Below are 22,111 nucleotides of genomic sequence, written 5' to 3'. Positions count from 1 at the left end.
CGTACAAGAAAATGTCATACGCACGTTTGATTTAACTGAGAGACAGTGTCTCCAATTCTATCACTAATTCCAAGATACAAGGGATGTGGTAATGTAGATTCGACAGTGCTCGGCTTGCTGTTGTCGCTTCCTATGCCTTAGTTCTTGCCATTTGTCTGTTTGGTTTCTGTTCAGAACTTTCTCGAAATGTGTGTTATAGAATGGTATGTTGGGCCTTTGAAAAGTAAAGTTAAAATTCACTACGTCACTCAGAGTAATCAGAGATGAACAGCACTTTGGGCGGCATGGTGACACAGTGGTTAGTATTGCTGCCTTACAGCACCAGAGGCCCGGGTTCAATATCCTGCATCAGACGACTGACTGTGTGGAGTTTGCACATTCTCCCCGTGTCTGTGCGGGTTTTCTCCGGGTGCGTGGGTTTCCTCCCACAGTCCAAAAATGTGCAGGTTTGGCCGTGCTTAATTGGCCGTGCTTAATTGCCCATAGTGTTAGAAGGGTGGGTCGGTGTGGACTTGTTGGGCCGAGAGGCTTGTTTCCACACTGTAAGTAATCTACACTTCTTACATTTTCCAATACGCCCACAATCCTGAACATCACAAAGGAAGTCTGGTTGTCTTCCATCCTAACAGTCTTAATTTCTTCTTCAAAGTTGTAGCTCATCAACGTTTGTCGAGGAGGAAGACAGCTTGAAATGATTGAATTAATTATCTCGTCTTCCTTAAAAGCAAGATATACTTAAGGTCATCAGCAAAAATTTAGGGAACAGCCAATCAAAAAGTTCGGAGACTTTAAATAACTTAAATTACTCATAAAATAAAATTTCTTGTGTTGGAAACAAATGTTTTCTTTCTCACTCAAATGCAGGATACACTGAAAACAAATGTAGTTCACATTTGGGTTTAAATTATTCTGCTCAATACCATTGCTCAGAGATTGCTTTTGAGAAAGAGGCAGTCCGTTGAAGAGTTCCTTAAATCTTAAGGACTTCAGAATACCATGTGAAGCGGAATGTTATTCATGTCGTAAAAGTGTTCCTTTAAAATTCTGTGAAAAGCGATTAAAGTTAGTTCATAAAAGATTTATTCCAAGTCGAGAACAGTTCACCTGAAAGCATGTCTCATTTCTTGACAATATTCAAAGATTTTGAATTGTATCGATGCTTTTGGCTATTCAGTTGTTCTCTAATTCTGATGGGCTACTCATTCTACATTTATCTCTACAGGTGAACTAAACGTCACTAGTTGAGAACTTTACTGACGATAAACATTCAGAAAATGTGTGGAATTCTGCATCAGTGAAGACCAGAGACCAGTGGCACGAATATCAGTGACTGCACCTTTATCACGATACAATCTGAATGATGCGATGGAAACTGCTTGCTTAGCTTGCAACTTAAATCTTGGTTCCTTATGTTTTAGTTTTCAGTTGAATTCTACACAAATGCAAGAAACCATGAACTGGCGAAATTTCAAAGCATAAATCGACATAAACTGAGAAAAGATCAATGACTGCTAATATGATTAGCTCGGATCTCACAAGAGTGGGAGGGTTTCTGTTTCGGCCCGTTGTTAATGATCAAGGTATTTACACGAAAATGAACGAGAAATGTTTTCCTACCTCTTTCATGAACACAAAATACGAATCCCAGAACGTCAATTTCCCCAATATTCTTGAATTCCTTCGCAAGTGTATTCAGGCTTTCCTCTACGAGCAAAAAAAAAACTGACGTAATTCAAAACTTTCAAGGCAGAACAATCTAAAACAAAATTTACAATGAAAGTACACAATTCTTTGGTCGATAGTTATATCACAAAAAAACCTCCACATGATATTCTGTAGTTGAAACTGTAGTCAAAGCTTTATGTTGATGACAATGACATTAGTGGATCAGAACAGGGAATCTTCACGTAAGCATGTACATATAAAGATATACATGGGCAAGAAACCAAACTTTGTGCATCTTCCCTTACAAATGTAATGGAAGTCGCATCCACTGTGATTTTACTTGTCTAAGGACTTGGTGTAATTGCAAAATCTAGGTAGGGTCTGATGACTGCCATCCTTGCCCTGAAGTGAAACTGCCAAACCTGGCCTCATGTCTCAGTCCATGATTATTCATTATGAGTCGGATTTATTCCTAGAAGCTATCACTGACATAATAATAATAATATTGTGAGGTTTTTGGACACATGTTTCAAAATGATCCATTGACTATCCGCCCAAAACAAAAATCGGGCAGCAAACAACTTACATTGCAGCCTGCATAATATATTTGCTTGCATATATAATATGAGTTTTACTTCTTTTGTCAAAACGATGCCACTTTTGAGATTTTATGTGAACTTTAATTGATTTATGCAGGTGTATTAGAATCGATTTTTCTTAAAAAGGGACAGATTCCAGGACAGTACTAAGCCACCGTACCAAATCAGCCATTTATGTAACACATGCTCGTTCCGTATGTTAAAACTTGAACCCTACCTTCTTTTAAAAACTTTTATGAAATTTGCAAAGCTATATTTGTACTGATTTACTTAAATAAACACACACAATCAATACAACCACTTGTCCACTTTCCCAGTCAGTGCAATTAACATGCATGCAACGGTAGATTTCGTGTGCATCCTCACATTGGAAGATGCTACTGTCTTGTAATTAGAATTATGTCACTAACAATGCAACGTTAAACTTTGCTAACATAATGTCCTCGACTGCAATAAAAATGATTGATGTTTTATTTCTTTGTTACTCTGAAGTCCTGCCTTTTCATCCAACAAACGCTTTTCAAATATATTCTTTCCAACTTTTAGCTTTCTTCAATTGTTAAGTTTTTAAAAATTCGGTCTGAATTGCCATGACCGTTACAACATACACAGATAAATTAATTTAGGGGTTAAAGTCAATCAAACAACAATGCGCAGAAAACCACTCATCAGGGAGTGTGGAAGACCTATCAATTGATTTTACTTTTCAATTCATTTTAGGGATATGTGTGAAACTGTTATGTTGAACTAGTACACACATGTAATTGCTTTTAAGAGATGCGAATGAGCGCATCAACTTAACTTCTAAAACCTATGTCATGGACCTGCACATCCAATTATGTCAGTAAGGGAGCTTGACGATTCTGATTCAGTGTCAATGAAGATATACTGAATAGAATTCAATGTTACTATGATCAGGGACTTGCATGGGAACGCACATGTGTTAGTTATCTCTTGCTCATTCTTTCCATTTCGTTCCAGGCCGCACAACTCAAGCGTTTGCAGTTGAAGAATAAAATTTCAAATTTTCATAAAATGAAAAGCCATGGAAAGGCAATGTTACAGTGTTGCGGAATTTAAGAAAATAGCAAAATCCAGACTTTAGTTCCAAGTCAACTGTTCTTCGTTATATATATAAATGATTTGGATGTGAACATAGGAGGTACAATTGGCAAGCTTGGAAATTACTCCAAAATTGGAGGTGTAGTGGACAGTGAAGAAGGTTGTCTTGGAGTAGAAACGAATCTTAATAAGATGGGCCGATGGGTCGAGCAGTGACAGAGTTTAATTCAGATAAATGTGAGATGCTGCAGTTTCGATTGGGAAGTCGGATCAGGACATATATACATAATGGGAAGGTGTTTGGGAGTGTTGCCCAACCAAGAGACCTTGGAGTACAGATTCATTTTTGCTGTAACGTGGAGTCACAGTTAGATAAGATAGTGAACAGGTTGTTTGGTATGCTTTCCTATATTGATCAGATAATTGAGAATAAGAATTGGAACGTCATATTGTGGCTGCACAGGACATTGGTCAGACTGTGTTTGGAATAATGTATGCAAATCTAGTGTCCCTCCTCTATGAAGGATGTGGTGAAACGTGAACGTGTTTAGAAAAGATTTACAAGGATACTGCCAGATTTAGTGCATCTGATCTAAATGGAGAAGTTGAATAGGCTGGGGCTGTTTTATTTGAAGCATGGAAGAAAAGAGGTTACGTTATAGAAGTTTATAAAATCATGAGGGGTGTGGATAGGGATAATAGACAAGATCTTTTCCCTGGGAATGGTGAGTCCACAACTAGAGGGCATAGGTTTAGGGTCAGAGGCGAAAACATAAAAGGGACCTAAGGGATAACTTTATCGTGCAGAGGTTGGTGTGCATATGGAATGAGTTATCAGAGGAAGTGGTGGACAGTGGTACAATTGCAACTGAAAAGTCATCTCGATGGGCATTTAAATAGGAAGGGTTTCATGGAAGATTGGCAAAACAATCGCAAATGGAACAAGAATAATTTAGGATATCTGGTTGGCATAGACGAGTTCTTCCACAAGATCTGTTTCTTTTTTGTCTATCTCAATGACTCTATGTCACTGACATTGGAAAAAAATCCTCAGAATATGTGCTATGCTTCAAACTTATGATCAGAATGCATGGATTATTCCGTCATCAGCTTGGGGCTCAACATTGACCAATGTTTTACATGACCTCGCCATTTAAATATACACCGAAGAATTGCAGATGCACGGAAGCTGGAAGGCAGAGAAACTCAGAAGACGTAGCAGCATCTGTCGATTAAAAACACGAATTCATGTTGTGAGTCTGGAAATTCTTCGTCTGCTGTCATGTTTTGTCTAAAATAACGCCAGTGTGAACCTTTGTGGTGGGTAAGTGAACACCCTGCGAAACAAAGGCGAAGGATGGAATAGAGAGAAAGTGATGGCTGCACCAGTGATGTTCTAGACCCAAGAACGAATTCAGAAAATAAGTGTTGAAATAATGTTATCGGAAATAACATCAACATATTCGTGCAATAATGTCATTTGAAAATTTCCAGAGGCACATTCTTGAAATGGTTATAAGGATTTAGAGTGAAAACATCATTTGGCATTATTATTTTGTTAATACTCACATTTCATTCTTATGCCTTACGGTATGCAGTGCACGGCCAATTTTCAGCATGCTATCATTTTAAAATAAATAACCTTTCACTTATTTTCATGTTTAATCCCCCAGAAACACTATTAATACAGCGCTTTTTATAAAGAAAACGACCATAATTAATAAAATGTGATTTCAGTATGCAGTGTCCAGTAACTTTTGTTGAAATTTTTAATTTATCACTCATTAAACTGGAAACTGATTGAAGCTACTCCCACGTGACAGCAGTAACACCCTTGTGTACATTAACAGTAAGCGAAATTTAGTTTCTTCAAAATGTCGACCACTTCACAAAAAATGTGCTTTAGTGCTACATTTCTGATGCACTATCCTGTTAAAATTACAGGAAACTGGATTTACAAGCATGCTGGGTAGTTTATCCTGCTCACAGCCAATCCAGTTATGTGAAAACAAACAATGACGTATGATTACGTTAAAAATAGTTTGAAATTAACAGAAAGAAATCAAAAATTAAGCGGTTAAATATACTTGAAAAATTATAGATTCAAGTATCAGAATGCGCCACCTGATGCAAAGTTTCAATAACTTGCCCCTTACTATTCACGTGGACTTGGAAAATGCCCAGGAAATTCCCAAAGATTATTACTTTCGCTGGTTTCCACGACTTAATACATGGCAAAATACAGGATTTCTGACTTAAACGTTTAGCTCTGAATGAAAAACTAGCATATTATCTTTCTGTCAAGATTAACTAAATGGAATTAAACTGATATCTAAGAGAAAGGGTAATATGCTATGGCGTCATCAGTGTTCAGTGATTATTAATGTGTTAAGATTTAATTTCAGGAACATCAACTTGCGTCATCTAGTCACTGGTGTTTGTTAGTCATGTAATGTGGACGCCCAGGAACCGAAGAAAGTTGTTCAGATTCTTTGATCTTTTTATCCTTGAACTTTGATAATACTTAATTTGTGTCTTAATCAATGACCAACCTTGGCTTTATATGGTGAAACCCTACCTCGCAAATATCTAGCGACTTCAGTTATTACTATTCCAACAATTTACTATCATTTCAGAGAGATAGCTCCTGATTTCAATGGCCCTTGTTGTGAAAATACTTTGACTCGTAAATGGCCTAGCCATAAGTCTGCAATGATGGCAGTAAAACGACATAATTTTTAAAAATCTGCTGTGATACTTGTACCATTTAGTTCATTTGATTTAAACAGATCCTCCCCCTCATATCATTCACCGAAGACACAGAATGTTTCTGGAACAAGTTTCTCATAATTTATCTCGAAGCACAGGAATCATTTTTCCTCATATTTCTAAGCTACATCTCCAACTAGAAGAATTTATGCAACACTAGAAGTACAGTTTGGACAAAATTCTGGACAGCGAAAGAATCGCTTGGTCTGTGTTATAGTCTCCTCGCTCTTTCTGCCAGCCATTTAATATTAAACCCCTACAGTATGCAAGCAGACCTTTCGGAGCAGCGAATCCATACCGATCTGTGAAGAATATTCCACCGGACCCACGCGCTACAGTATCCCTGCCACCCTGCAGTCCCCATGGCTAATCCACCTACACATTCTTAGATTGTGAAGAAAGCCAGAATATCCGGAGATGAGTGTAGAATGAACAAACTCTTCGCAGTCAGTCATTGGACAGAAGTTGCAGTCGAAACCGGGTCCCTGATGTAGTGACGTGCAGTGCCAACCTTTCAGCCATCATCCCAGATATTTATGATTCAGAAATAATGTAGCCTCCGTCTCTTTGCCCCTTCACTACATCTGTCATAGCTTTTACATATTGTCTCAATGTCCCTGTACATTTATCTTAGTTAATATTACACAACAAAGGGTGACACCCAAACGGTTTGTGTATTACTTAATTCGAACAACATTCTTTGTCTTGAGCCTGGGCACGTGACGTCATAACCGATCATTTCAGAAAATCTACCGATTCTGCTTGGCGCATCTCACTTTATCCATTCACAATAGAATCACAATTATATGTCTCAATCAGTTTGTCTGCATTTTCTAGCTCCAGGCCCTCTCACAAATCCTGTCAATCATGCTCTCTCCTGTGTGCTTGTTTCTCCCTCTCTTTGCGTGTTTTCTTCTTCATCTTTCCTCAGATTCATAACGATGGAAAATGTTTGTTCAAAAGCTCGAGACAAGTCGATTAGGTTTTACATTAAGAGCGCAGAGTTCTTTCCTGCTCCCTGACTGTGGATATTCAACGGATATAACAGCACACAACGTTTCACAAATCATGCCTTACTTCCGTCGGCCCAGGAAAAGGACAATGAAATTTCAGTGTCAAAACTTCTACTTAAAAAAAGCTAACGGAATTACCAACCTGATTCTTTTCCGATGTAAGGAATGTTTCTTACCACTCCTTTCACCAAATTACTCCCGAACAGTTGGTGCACCATATTAATACAAGTAACGTTTGCAAGTTAATTTTTTTTTTGTTCGTCCATCTGTTTCCTCTCTATTTCCCTTCTCTCAAGAGTGAGGTCACCACGAGATACTCATGCAGTATCTAGCCTTTCCTTTATTGCTTCTTTAACTTCATGCAAGAAAACGCAGCCATAGTTGATCCCGCCCACGTCCTGATGATGATTTGAATGCATGCCGGTTTTTTTTTGCTCCATTACCTTTAAAACAAATGATGACACCTTAACAGAAAAAAGGTTTATTTTCCTTTGTCACTACAGACCATTGTTGGAAAGCGTGTGCTACAAACAAAATGTCAAAACTACAGCATTTTGAAATATATTGCACAAGTAGGACCTGCTGTTTGATCATATGAGCATTTTATTCAACCATTCGATGTCTTAACTAATGCAGAAACAAATTGATATCATAAGGCACATAAGATACCAACCTGAAGAAAATGAATTCAAGATCTGGAAGCAAAATGTCTTACATGCAATTGGTTCTTAATTTGGAGCAGTTGGATGTTGCTGTTTTCCATCAATCAACACAAATCCCTGTCCCAAGTTGATCTGTAATAAATTATCTATTTTATGGATTACGCTTTTAAAGGAGAAACCTGAAAATCTCTGGAATGTTTTCCTCTCGGATATATCTATGCACCACTCTGATTACTGTGATGTCAGGGCTGACATATGAAGGAAGACTGGATCGATTCGGCTTATGTTCACTGGAGTTCAGAAGGTTGAAGAGTAACCTCATTAAAATCTCTGCATGTCTGACAGGAGTAGATAAGGTAATTGCAAAAAGAACGTTCGCAATGAGCAGCCATTACAGAGATTAAGGATAAGGTGTAGGACACTGAGACCTGAAAAGAGAAGAATTATATTCCACAGAGTGTGATAAAACTTGTGGAATAATTTCTAAGGAAGTGCTGGAGTCCAAACATTGAATGTTTTCAGGAAGGTGTTCAATATCGTTCTTCAGGAAAAAGTGATCAAATATTCTGGAGAGAAAGTGGGATCAGACCACTGAGTTGGCTAACTGGCCATGATCATATTAAACGGACGAACATGTTTGAAAGACCCAGTCACCTATCGCTCTGCTCCGATTTTCTATGTTTCAATCAAAAGCTCTATTATCTGATCAATGAAAATGACAGTTTAAGTGTTTTTTTTTTAACAAATGTGATATTGAGATCACAAAAGAATAACGTTGAAATGCCACTGTCATTACCACGAAAATCATGGTGATTACTTGATCGAATGTGGCTCAATGTAATAGAAATAATCATTTCTGTTCATTTTAAGGAGCATGTAAATGAAGAAGCTCAACAGCGGGTTGATTTTGATTTTATTGATCAAATCACCCCGACAGATATTGTGCCCTGCAGTAGTTGTCCTCTAATCCATAAATTGGGAATTCTAGTCAGCTATTTCTCTGCGACTTTCTGTTGCACAATTAAATAGCAGCAGCTCAAAAGCTATGAAGTCCCTGCATGAAATTCATCTGTTTGTTCATACATGAAATTATATCTCAGTTATCCAAATAATTGAAATTGGAATCAGCTTTCAAGTGGTATAAGGCTATGAGATAACGCGAGGCAATTTTATGCATATGCTACAGAGAATTGTAGATGCAGGATGGCACCAAGGCATGGCTTAGGGATTTACATTCTTCCCGAGATTGTGTCACATTGTGGGATTTGTTGGTATTTTCTGAAGCTATAATGAGACAGAATAATCACAGTTTTCATTGCATAATGGAGGCTGAGAAACATGCCACGAGGCTGCAAAATATGCCAGGTATTACAAACAGAGGCAATGATTTAGTTTAAATTCGTATTGACAGACTGTTGTCAGAGAAGGCAGACCAGCTGGGTTAAGTTAGCAAGCATACCAGACCATAAAATGACGACTGTGCGAAGTTGTTCACTGGCCTTTTCAGAGTTGATAGAAAATGACGGAATTATGAGATTACTTTGCGATTGTTACCATGTATGGGCGAAAGTGAGGACTGCAGATGCTGGAGATTATAATCGAGAGTGTGGTGCTGTAAACGCACAGCAGGTCAGGCAGCATCCGAGGCACAAGAAGTCCTTCCTGATGAAGAGTTTTTGCTCAAAATGTCGACTCTCCTGCGTCTAGGATGCTGCCTGACTTGTTACAAAATATGACAGTCAGTATACAGAGAAGTTATTTTCACAGTGAACTTAGAGAGAGTTGAGCCCTGGTATTGTTGTTCTGGACTGAAGGTAAGTAGGGATGTAACATTGGCTTAATTCTCATCTTCAGCTTTATCAAGGACATTCCTTGCACTGGCAGGTCAGAGTTCGCAGTATTTGCTTATCATTGCAAAGTTAGCAGTACAAACTATCACTCCTCAGATTCTGAAGCAGTGCAATAACAAATAAAGAGCGACAATGACAAGATCCAGGTTTTGCACAAAAGTGGAGAGCAACACACCAAACAGATTTGAAGCTATGACTCAACTTAATCAAGGGAAAATTTAACCATTGTCTCTTGACTCTATTATTACAGCCGCCCATTCCCCGTTTTCAATACCTTGATGGTTAGCAATTGCGTGAAATTGAATGCAACAACCATATAAATACTGGAGCTGCAAGAGCACATCCTAAGTGGCAACTTTGCTTCGCATAATTCACCTTCTGTTACCAGACTGATTTAGCTATAATTACAAATTAGAATTCGTGTGTGTGCTGTAAGTTATTCTATTGGCTTGAATGTGTGCAGCTTAATCAATATGACAGAAGTTGACACCAACCAAGAGAAAGCAGTCTATTTGATTGATATCCCATCAACCACCATCAACAAGTGCTTGGGTCACAGAGGCCGATAATTGTACTATCGGCAAGATGCAGTCACCAAGACTAATGACGACATTAATTTCCAATCTGGGAGACTCAAATAAAGATAATGGCAATGGCAGCAGATGCACAGCAACAATGCCACCTACACGTTGTTTCTAAGCTGCACACGAACATGACACAGAAAAGCATTCCCAGTCGTTATGTCAAAATTCTGGAACACGCTTTCAAAAATACCGATAGGTGCTTTCACATCAACAGAAGTGATTCAACAAAAGAGCTTGCCAGCACTTCTTTCTGGTAAATTAGAAATATATTAATATTGAATGACCTCGCCGGTGATGCTAGCATCCAGAGAGGATTAAATTGGAGGTTAATTATAGAAATAGTACAGGGCGATGAAAGTAAGTGGAAGCTTCAGGTCATTTACGGATTAAAAACGGGCGAACAAAAAAAAAGAAGTACATTTGAAAATGAGAGCAGTAAATAGGTACTCTGGCCTAACATAAATGAAACTCCGATGAAGAAATTTATTAGTGAACTTGATTTGGTGTAAATACAAGTCTGCAGAGAGAGCAGGGAAATGTGATTATCTTAAAGTATTACAGGATTAATGGGTGGACAGATTCATAATAAAATGGATGCAGATTTGTAACTATAAAGGGTCACGTTATCAATACATTTGGGTCCCTTCTGTTTGATACATGGCAACAATAATACATATTTTCTCAGTCACTTCCGTTTTGTTTTCCTGAGACTTGTGTAACCATGGAAACTCTTCACCACAGTAATCAGTGGCAGGCAGCTTTCCTGCACAGACTCGTTGGCTTGCTGAAAATTCAAAATGCCAAAAAGGAAGCGATTCATCATTGTCTACAAGCCCTCGACGTTTAACGGTGGTAATCACCTCTGATTAATGGGGTCATTCTGAACTGAAATGCAGATTATTGCGATTTTTGGGTGGAATATTCATTTCTGTCAACTCCTGCAACCTGCTGTGTGTTTGGATATTGTATCCCGCATTTTGACAATGCCTTGAGTAGATCATTCTATAGGTTTTTACACAACCGAGATGCAGATCAATACTGAGGAAAAGAGATGCACAATAGCTATGGATAAAACACTCACAGCCCAAAAGTACCACAATTGATTTCCCTATCTTACAGAATGGCATTCGTCATATGATAACAATGTTTTACAGATATTTCAATCAATTTGCTCGATATGTTTGGGCGCACATTTCGGGAAGGAGGCTTACACCATACGTTATTGAGTGAAGATATAAAGAATGGGCGGTCTGAAATTGAATTTTATTTAGATTGTTTGAATCATTTTCCAGTTAGTGTCTCGACTTGAGTTTGTTATTTTTTCTTACAAATAACAGTTATATTTTCTAATTAAGATGTGATTATTATCTTTCAACTTCTCAGAAATAGTGCAACTTCAGTGGTAAGCAGAGCATTTCTGTGTTCTAATCATTAGAGAAAACAGCAAGACCAGACCAGTTTGCATGAAAACATTTACTGTCTCCATAGCTCCAAGGGCAATATAATTATTCACCGTCTGTCTCTATTTCATTGACTACCCTAAATTGAGGAGGAACATTAGCAATAGTGTTTAAATTAATTTGTGTTAGTTTTTAAGTTCAATTCCACATAAATTGGAACATTAGACAAGACTACTGTTAATATGAAAAACGAAACGTTGAAACAAGAGGCCGATTCACAACTGAAGCCATTGAACTCGTTTGTGGTTATTCGATGCATTAACTTATGTAACTATTTGAAATGAATAGATGTTAACTTGACCTCACTGAAATCGATACACTTGGTCTTGAAATCTGTGTCTGTCATTATTAGTAGCCAGATGAGAGAGAATTGAAATTGGATAACGCCCAATTTCCAAAGCATGATTCCTGATTTCACTGTTATGTTTGTTCCTTCTAATTTAACAATTACGTTTGTCTGTTAAAAGCAAAGAACAGCAGAAATTCACACAAAAATTTCACTTTGGGCATTTTCAGTGCGCTAATATTTCAGTTATTATGAGTTTATTGCTAGACGTATTCTGATTTCATTTTCTCACTACTTTTACAGCCTTCTTGACTCAACATTAAGTTTCACAACCTCAGACGACGAACAGCATAATTAATTCAGAATCTTATATTTCGCCATAATGTTTGTATTTTCTTCAAAGTGATTTACGTCATTTGGAGCTGATTTTTCTTACTGTAATTTCAATCTACTGCGGCTGAATATTTGTCTCGTGTGCCTAACAATCCTCACTTCTTCAGTTTTGTCTCATTGCACAATCTAACCTCCAGTCACCACTGACACCTAATCTTTCCTGGAGCTTCCGTTTTATTCCTCTCAATATCCCTTTATTCAACGACTGAATACTGAATTCTGAAACATCAGATCCAACCGCATGATGTCTATTATCCATCTTCAGCACCTTCGCCCCTCGGCCTCCCATACAGACCTTGCCTTTTTTTGTCTTTTGTTTGCTTTTCTCTCAGTAGGCAGCATCTGTTTCTGTCCCTTCACACATCAAATATATCCATTTTGCATCTCTATTTCTCTTTCACCATAATTAATAAATAGTTCGTTTTTGCACCAGGCCTCCACATCACCTGTTCTATCTCCAGATCCACCTCCATCAGCAGTATTACAGAAAACAAATATACTTTTAATCGGAGAAATTACTCAATTGAACAGCTACCACACAAGAGTGGATGAGGTGAAATTGACAAGCTTTTTATTACAAGCAATATCGCAGGAAGAGAAATTGACTAGGCTGATACAGAACTGACAGACTGTACAGGTAGATCAAGCGTTCTCTTCCTTAAGCATTGGGAACAGGCAGTTTTATAGGGGTGCAGTAATGTGGTGTGAATTACATTACAATCAACAGTAAAACACAATCAGCCGCACGATAGCAGCAATCAGTCCGTGAATGAGTGAGGAGATTCCGATCCTCTGTGAGAGTAGGTGCAAATGTTTCTCATCCTGGCATCATATGTTATTTATGGCCATACTGTAGGTTGTCAGGGAAGCGGATTTCCTCCCAGAATTCCCCCTTTTGTATTGTTTTTAAGGGAATGATGAGAAGGGGGCAATGTCTCCACAGCTAGAGGGCGTGGTTGCCAGGCGGGGGGTTGGGTAGGGGTTCAGAATCGGAGGGATAGCCATTGGAGTCCACGTCCAAAGCAGCCCAGGGCCAGGGATGTTCTACTCGTGCATCTGGACCAGATCAGTTGTCAGGGGGCCCGGTGGTAGCAGCATCTAAGACAAGCGCAAACAGCACGTTCTGATGGCCATGATCAGCGCTTAATCACGGCAATGACAGCAATGAGGGCTATCAGTCTATGCAGCAGGACTTTGCACCATGAGCCCAGCCAGGATGTTGCCCTACTCCACTGGTCCCAGTGTGACCCTGTAGGATGGCCGCAGCCTGTCGGATATGCTGAGCCAGGTCACTCATATTGTCAGTTGGGTCGGGAATATATGTACAGCAGTCTGCACCGATGAGTGCAAGTGCCCCCTTTCATGGCCAGCAGGTAGTCAAGGGCCATTCTGTTGTGCAGAGACACACTGCAAATGACATCAGCCTCTGCATTCAGCTGGGCATGAGCCATGGCGGAGCCATTGGCTGCTTCCTCTGAAGGGGTGGTGAGCTGCTGGGCTTCTATTTCCAGCCGCAGAGCTTTATAGGGGAATACAAAGATGGAGAGGATTGTGTCGAGGGCAGTGAGGGTTCGTTTGCTGCGAGGTATGGGTTTTGTGAAGGGGAAGGACTGGGACTGGTAGACGAATAGCACCATGTTCCCAAAATAGCTGCTTCCAGAGAAGGACAGAAGCAGCCCAGGATAAGTCTTGTGACCACAGATGAAATGAGTTTCGTTATGAAATGAGTGTCTAGTAGTCTCAGTAAGAAACAGGGCCGGAGGTTCGTGGGAGAGGTAGCAGGCGAAGTTCAGACACCCTTTAATTTTATCTAACTGGTACCCCGCAGACCTCCAGCGGGCTGGACTATTAAATCCGGAGCTGGCCATATGCGGTGGTATGCTGAGTGTGATGACTTCGGGGGACCTGTCTCTTTCCAGCCACCATTCATCCGTGTCTGAGGTGTGAAAAGGAATGGATCCCAAGGGAATGCTTTCATGGGAGTGGATGGGGACACGTGCGAAGTCCAGTAACGGGTCTAGTTGACTTTTTGGGCATAAACATGGGCAATGTGTCAGAACATGTTGATCCGCAACTCAACACCACGTAGATGCCACGCTGCACGTGCCCTGTCCCCAGTGATCCGTGGTGTGATGGTCAGCATGAGGGAGATAATGATAATGGCTGCGGTGAGCAGCGGGATCCTTCCTTGACTATCGAAGCTGTCATCTGTGGCCCTTCTGGCTTGCCATCTGTGGCCCTTCTGGCTTGTCGTCCTGCTGGGGTGGAGCTGTCCTGTAGCGGGTTGCATGTATCCACTCGGGTCTTCCTTCCATTTTGACAGCTGTTCGGCTTTTCAAGAGGACCAGAAACGGGTCATTCCAAAGAGGAGAGTGAATGTGTGTGTGTGTGTGTGTGTGTGTGTGTGTGTGTGTGTGTGTGTGTGTGTGTGTGTGTGTGTGTGTGTGTGTGTGTGTGTGTGTGTGTGTGTGTGTGTGTGTGTGTGTGTGTGTGAGAGAGAGAACATTTTTCCAGCGATTTTATCATAACATAATGCCCAGATTGGAATGTATGAAGTGGCACTCGCTGGGGTATGGGCCGTGCCGCTTTTACTAAATCCTGATGTAAATTCATGAATCCCGGTACGTCATCCAGTAGAGCCTCCTGTCTGAGGAGCACTGCTGTGTTCATCGACAACTTTGGGGGCCTTGTAGCTATGGGCAGGTGTCGCTCCCATAAGCACTTCAAAAGGGTTGAGCTCCGTGGTGCGGTTCATCTGGCCACAAATGTTGTAGAGAGATAGTGGTAAGGCATCAGGCCAGGTCAGGCCCGTGTCTTGTGTGATTTTGGGGAGTATAGTTTTGGGCGTGCCATTCATCCATTCCACTCTGTCTAACGACTGGAGTTTGTCGGGGATGTGGTGTTTCATGGCATTCTCAGCGCCTCGCAAATGCCAATAGTTAGTTTTGCCGTAAAGTGAGTCCCCCTGTCTGTATCGATGTTGCCCAGGACCCGACTCTGTGAATCACATCGCGTAGCATTCGTGTGACCACAGTTCGTGCGTCATCGTTCTAAATGAGGACTGCTTCCACCCATTTTGAAAACATATCAATAATGACCAGGATGGATTTGATTATTTGGTTCGAGGGTATTTGGGCGAAGTTAATCTGCAAGTGGGTGAAGGACCCCTCAGGAACACGTACGTGGTCATACATAGCCACAGGCTTCCCTGCATTGTTTTGCAAACAAATAAGGGACCGTGGCATCAGGGCGTGGGCAGTGGCAGCGAATTCCGGTGTGCACCAAGATTGCTTGACAACGTGTAGCATGCCACCTTACCCGTGTAGCTGATGATGTGGACTGCCAGGGCCAATGAATGCAGATGGCCTCACGGACAAATAATGGGCCATCGGGATGGAAAAGCAGCAGTATGGAAAGTGACTGTTTAGCTCCAAGTCGGGCCCAGCTGTGCTCCTCTCCTGCAGCAGTGTCTTGAGCAGCTCGCACTGCTGCCATGGGGTGAAGGGATTCTAGTGGTGTCTCAGAGAGGTCAGGACGCAATGTGACAACCTGCTGTACCAGGTCTAAACAGTCATGGTTGTCTGAAGGTGGGTTCTGGGTGAGGAGAAGGAGGGTGCAAAAATTCAAATTAGGGGCGTGCTGCAGGGAAACGTTGGCCTTGGATGGTAATGCGACCTCATACCCAGTTCTCCAGGTGGTGGTAAGATGTTGGGTTGCTGCCGAATTGAGCAGCAGGGAGATCGAATGGGGGATCAAAACAATGTGTGGATAATCCAGCACAATTGGGGTGGCCTTTTCACTGTTACTTTTGCGGTCGCCACAGCCCTCAAACATGCCGGTATTCCCCTTTGCACTGGTGGCAACTGTATAGAGTAAACAGAAATCGGGCGCTGGGCATGGCGTGAAGCTGAGTCAAAATGCTGTGCGCAAACCCACTGCAACAGTAACATATCGATAAAATGGCTGTATTTAGCTCGGGACCTCCAGAGCAGGAGAGGAGACGAGACATTGTTTTAAGACATTGAATGTGAGTTCCATCTCGGATGTCCAGTACATCTTCGCTGGCTGTTTAAGTGAGGATGGCTCACGTGCGGACATATCAATGACATGGTGGTCAGAAATCCAGTGCCTGCAACAGTTAACCATTCCCAGGAAAGCTTGAAGCTGAGTTCGTGCGGGAGGCAGAGGGAGCTTGGTAATGGCCGCTACCCGCTCCTTACACAACATTCTGAGACCATGCGAGAGGTTGTAACCCAAGGACTGAACTTTGTGCTGGCTAGCAGAGCTGCATTTTCTCAACTGAGACAGTGTCCTTCTGCATACAGCGGAGCAAGGCAAAAATGTCCTGCGTTCATGAATCAGTAGAGGTGAAGCCAATACAAACTGTCAGTGGATTGGAGGAGTTTACGATGGCATGGCAGTTGAAGGGTGAAAACTGAGTGGTATACTGCGGTGGCATATATTGTGGGTCTGTCCGTGTACCCTTGGGGAAGCCGGGTCCATGTGTATGTGCAATGTGGAGAAGCAAAAAGTACTGCCTCTCTCGGGACAATTTGATGGAGGAAAGGACTGAACAGAGGTCGATTACACAGAAGCAGGTAGCGAACACAGGGATGCTAGTGAGGATGGCGTTAGTGTCAGGGAGTACTGGGGAATAGGGAACAACATGGCGTTGACAGCTCTTCGATAATGGGCAAATCTCCACTTTCCTGGCGTCCCAGGTTTCGGGATCGGCAGGTTGGGATATTGTATGGGCTGGTTGTGCAAACCAGCATGCCTTGTTGTCAGAGGGCTTCAATAATTGGCTTGATCTTTCGCTGCTGTCATGAGTGGGTAATGCCGTATTGATGGCAGCACGGCTCCCTGCGTAACTGTCAATCTTTGTGGTGCTGCAGATAGCAGTTGGCCTGCATGTTTGGAGTGCAGTGACAACAGTGATACTAGAAGGTCGGCTTCTAACAGGGATTTCTCGTAATGGGAACGGAGGCTGGGCTATGTCGAGTGTAAGTGGTCTGAACTGATGCTGGAGCACAGCGCGCACAGAACTCATCCTGGCTAAGTCAGGCAATCTCAACTAAGTGGCCTGACCAACAGGTGCAAAGTGGAGGGGTTACACTTCTAAAAAGAGAAAGCCCTCACAGCAAACGACATGGCGTCGCAGTCTGAGCCACACCCTTTCCCCAGAACAAGGACTCACAGAGTCGAGTTCACAGCACCAAAACAAGGACAAAGCTTCGCTGACACTTTACTGTGGGAACCCAAGCAGACCGGCTCCACTTTCTTCCCTTTATCTAAAAATACTTCTAAGGGGAGGAATGGGGGACAACGGCAACAGTTTTGAAAGTACCAAATTCTGACTTTTTTTCTCCGGACCCGCAAATCTCGCCACTGGAGGAGTCTAACCCCTTTTTCCCTTTGGGTCTGTAACCCAGATTTAACCATCGGACTCTCGCTCCGGTTTAACTGTGGTGACTCTAACCCTGAATTAACTTTGAGATCTAAACCATTTTAACTGTGGGAACTCTAACACAAATTCACCTCTGGGACTCGAAGTGCGTGCGTGCACGACCAGGTGTAGCTGGAACTGGCAGGTTTGGAAGTTCCAAGGCTGCAGGAACTCGCTACCCACAGCATGGAGTCGTGAGTGTCGGGGATTTCTAGCGTGAGACCGTGAGGATAGCAGTGGATGCTACATTCAACTTGCACAATGTATGCTGACCCGGAAGGATACTGGGCACAAAGCAGAAATTATTGCCGTATTGGGAACATTGATGGTTCCTACACTAAAGTTGAAAGGGTCAGATGGTACTTCCACAATGAGTACCTCGTAATCCCTGATGAGAAGAAGCGGTCTTCAAATTATGTGGAGCCCAAAACAAAATTTAATTATGCCAATATAAATTTCTGAAAGCAATATTGGTGGCTTTGGAGAGTTAGAACCATCTTTAGACTCTGCATTTTGCAGTTTTCTTTTGTCTTTTAATTAAGCCATATAAAGTTCACGTTTTTTTCTCGTACAGAATTAGTCTGCACGTCAGTCCAGATGCCGTAATATTACTTCCACTGTATTATACCATTGCATTGATTTTTATTGTAATTTTTTTTGAAAAAACATGCTTCCAAAATCTTTGATAGAGAAGCATTGTATAGTCTGATGCCAATCTAGTTATAGTGTGACTGCTTTGATCTCCTTTAATTAATTCTTTAACTGGTTCAAGAGTGACAGCTGGGTAAAAAGAGCGGGAACATTAATACCTTATTAATGAAACCTACTCCAAACGTTCAATTCATAAGCATCGATTGTTTCTGAAAAGAAAAATCAACAAAGATCTTCAAATGAAAATTAAATTAAGTCATATTTAATTTAATCCGGTTGTTCTGGTTTCCTCCCACAATCCAAAAGATGTGCAGATTAGGTGAATTGTCCCTACGAAATTGCCCATAGTGTTCAGGAATGTGTATATGAGGTGCTTTAGTTACGGGTAAATATAGTAGAGTTTGGGTCTGGGTGGATTACTCTTCGGAGAGTTGGTGTGGACTTGCTGGGCCGAAGGGCCTGTTTCCACACTGTTGTGATTCTGCACCACAGCACTCATTTTACCAGTCTGGAATAAGCTATGCAAGGAAGAGAAGTAAAACAGGGAACTTCACCAATAAGTCCCATATCTTTATAATGACAAAAAGTAGTCATTTTAATTCCTGAAAACAATGTCAGGAAGCAGTATGAAAGCAAAATAGGTGACTTCCTAACAGATCTGCTTTCAAGCAGAATTTGGGCCTGTAGCAAAGAACGCAAATTTCAGTTTTATTTGAAGGACTGTTAGACAAAGTCAATATATGTACATGCGATAACAACATATAGCTAAGTGGAATTACAACTCTGTGGTAGAGTGATGTATAACAACATAGAGAAAGCTTGAGGGTATTCATGGGAAAGTCTTATGCCTGTTGCTAAGTGTCTATTGAACCCCAAACTGTTACCCATGACACATTATAACAGTTTCTGGATTAGTGGTGCTGGAAGAGCACAGCAGTTCAGGCAGCATCCGAGGACAGGCAAAATCCGAGAACAGGCAAAATCGACGTTTCGGGCAAAAGCCCTCCATCAGGAAATTACCACATTATAACAGTTGACAAGCGAGAAGGAGAATGGTGAATCTTGTCTGCCATTTCATGGCAATTTCAGATAGTGAAAATATAAATAAGGATCCCAGTGCTCCATGAAGTATTGTAATACTGAACCTTCTTGCACAAAATATTTTCAAGTGACCAACGGCAATCAAATAATCAAAAGGTTCTGCTGCATTCCAGTTGTTGTTCTAAATGACAGGGATTATAGACGTACATATCGACTACTTATAAACAATTATATGAAACCAAATAACGCTAGAAAGCGACAACAATCAACATTAGGTAGAAATTTGTTTCTGTTTGCAGATTCTTCAGTGAACAAGGAACATACGACAAACCCTCAGAACAGTATGGAAACCTCGGTGTGATTTTTGGTGTAAATATGCATGTCTGTATTACGAACATACGCAAATTCTTACAGAAATATTGAATGCAGTTGACTGAACAAATGGATAGATCGATAGACAGATAGATAGCCGGTACCGTCGCTATTAGGTTTTTGCATCTGATCATACATAAACCTGTGAACCACAACAGGTATCATTACACAGTGCAGTAAAATTACACTGAAAGATTTCAAAGACGAAGAACACCATCCCCCTAAACAGCTTCAGTTATGAAATCTTGTTAATATTTTAGGTGTTTTAATTCTAGCTAAACCTGTGTTCAAAATTACTATTAAATCATTGAAAAATAGTGTGCTGATGTACAAAGTAATTGGAACAGAAGGGCAAAATGTCTGAGAAGGTCTTATATGATCCATTTTGCCAGAGCGGCGGGGAGAGAAGGAGAGGTGAAGCGAGGGCTGCCGGGAATGGTGAGTTTTCCCGCATTAAAAGGGACTTACCTCGGGAGCCGGGCCTCCATTTGCCTAGAAGAGTGAAGGACTTCTGGGAAGTCATATATTTGTGTGGTTGCGTTACACAAAACAATAATCGGGTACTGTCTCCCACCCATCCTCCTCCTCTAACCAACAAAAAAGACCTGTGCGCTAGATTGATAAGGTAACGAGATTTTTTTATTCCTTATTTTTTTCATCAGTCTCTTTGGGAATTAAGACTAGTGGGAATGGAGGTTAGGGTAGTTGAATGTTCCTCCTGCAGAATGTGGGAGGTAAGGGTCACCACTAGTGTCCCTGCTGACTACATCTGCGGGAAGTGCACCCAACTCCAGCTCCTCGAAAACCGCATTAGGGAACAGGAGCTGGAGCTGGATGAACTTCGGATCATTTGGGAGGCAGACGGGGTTATTGAGAGGACTTACAGGGAGGTAGTCACTCCTCAGGTACAAGAAAAAGGCAAATGGGTTACAGTCAGTGGACGGAAATGGTACCGGCTGGCAGTGCAGGGATCCCCTGTGGCCATTCCCCTCAACAATAAGTATACCATTTTGGATTCTATTGCGGGGGTCAACTTCCCAGGGGAAAGCAATGGGGTACAAAGAGTCTGTCCCTGCCGCTCAGAAGGGAAAGGGGAAGAGGAAAAGAGCAGTAGTCATTGGGGACTCCATAGTTAGGGGGACAAATAGGAGGTTCTGTGGGGTCAAGAGGGATTCACGGTTGATCTGTTGCCTCCCAGCTGCCAGGGTTCGTGATGTCTCTGATCGTGTTTTGGGGATTCTTACGGGGGAGGGGGAGCAGCCCCAAGTCGTGGTCCACATAGACACCAACACCATAGGTAAGAAGACATTCAGGGACCTAGGATGGAAGCTCAGAGGTAGGACGAACAGAATTGTTATCTCTGGTTTGTTGCCCGTGACACGTGCGAGTGAGGCGAGGAACAAGGAGAGAGAGGAGTTGAACACGTGACTACAGGGAAAGTGCAGGAGGAAGGGTGTTGGATTCTTGGATAATTGGGGCTCTTTCTGGATTAGGTGGGACTTCGATAAGCAGGATGGTCTTCATTTGAACCAGAAAGGTACCAATATCATGGGGAGGGAGGGACATCGCTAAGGCTATTGGAGTGGGTTGAAACTAATCCAGCAGGGGTTTGGGAACCAAAATTGTAGTTCAATAATAGAAAACGTTGAGAGTAGGGAGGTCCAAAATCAAGTTTCAGGGTCGCAAGATGGCACCAGCAAGCAAGAAGTTGGTTTGAAGTGTGTCTACTTCAATGCCAGGAGCATCCGGAAGAAGGTGGGTGAACTTGCAGCATGGGTTGGTACCTGTGACTTCGATGTTGTGGCCATTTCGGAGACATCGTTAGAGCAGGGACAGGAATGGTTATTGCAGGTTCCAGAATTTAGATGTTTCAGTAACAACAGAGAAGATGGTAAAAGGGGGGATGTGTGGCATTGTTGGTCAAGGACAGTATTAGAGTTGCAGAAAGGATGTTTGGGGACTCGCCAACTGAGATAGTATGGACTGAAGTTAGAAACAGGAAAGGAGATCTCACTCTGTTGGGAGTTTTCTATAGGCCTCCGAATAGTTCCAGAGATGTAGAGGAAAGGATAGCAAAAATGATCCTCGATAGGAGTGAGAGAGACAGGGTAGTTGTCATGGGGGACTTCAACTTTCCTAATGTTGACTGGGAACACGATAGTACGAGTGCTATAGATGAGTCAGTTTTTGTCCAGTGTGTGCAGGAAGGCTCCCTGACACAGTATATAGACAGGCCAACAAGGGGCGAAGCCACATTA

The 22,111-nt window shown here is 41.7% G+C and overlaps 1 long non-coding RNA gene across 3 annotated transcripts in view; it reads right to left on the bottom strand.

Annotated features, from left to right (window-relative positions):
• Positions 1-22,111, bottom strand: part of LOC148143537 (uncharacterized) — a 551,904-nt gene that overhangs the window by 336,368 nt on the left and 193,425 nt on the right. For 2 of the 3 annotated variants that reach the window (XR_015751746.1, XR_015751748.1), the window contains exons 1-2: positions 7,251-7,376; positions 1,618-1,704 (exon numbers count right to left, since the gene is read on the bottom strand). This is a non-coding gene — a long non-coding RNA (uncharacterized LOC148143537). Of the gene's footprint in view, positions 1-1,617; positions 1,705-7,250; positions 7,377-22,111 lie in introns of those variants that run through there. The other variant, XR_015751747.1, reaches the window with a different exon arrangement.

The sequence above is a fragment of the Chiloscyllium plagiosum genome, unplaced genomic scaffold (genome assembly GCF_037043375.1).
Source record: "Chiloscyllium plagiosum isolate Xiang-an unplaced genomic scaffold, Cpla_swu_hap1 HiC_scaffold_27, whole genome shotgun sequence".
Classification (NCBI taxonomy): Eukaryota; Metazoa; Chordata; class Chondrichthyes; order Orectolobiformes; family Hemiscylliidae; genus Chiloscyllium; species Chiloscyllium plagiosum.
The sequence above is the reverse complement of the archived record's forward strand: the minus strand, read 5'-3'. Positions and strand labels throughout refer to the sequence as shown.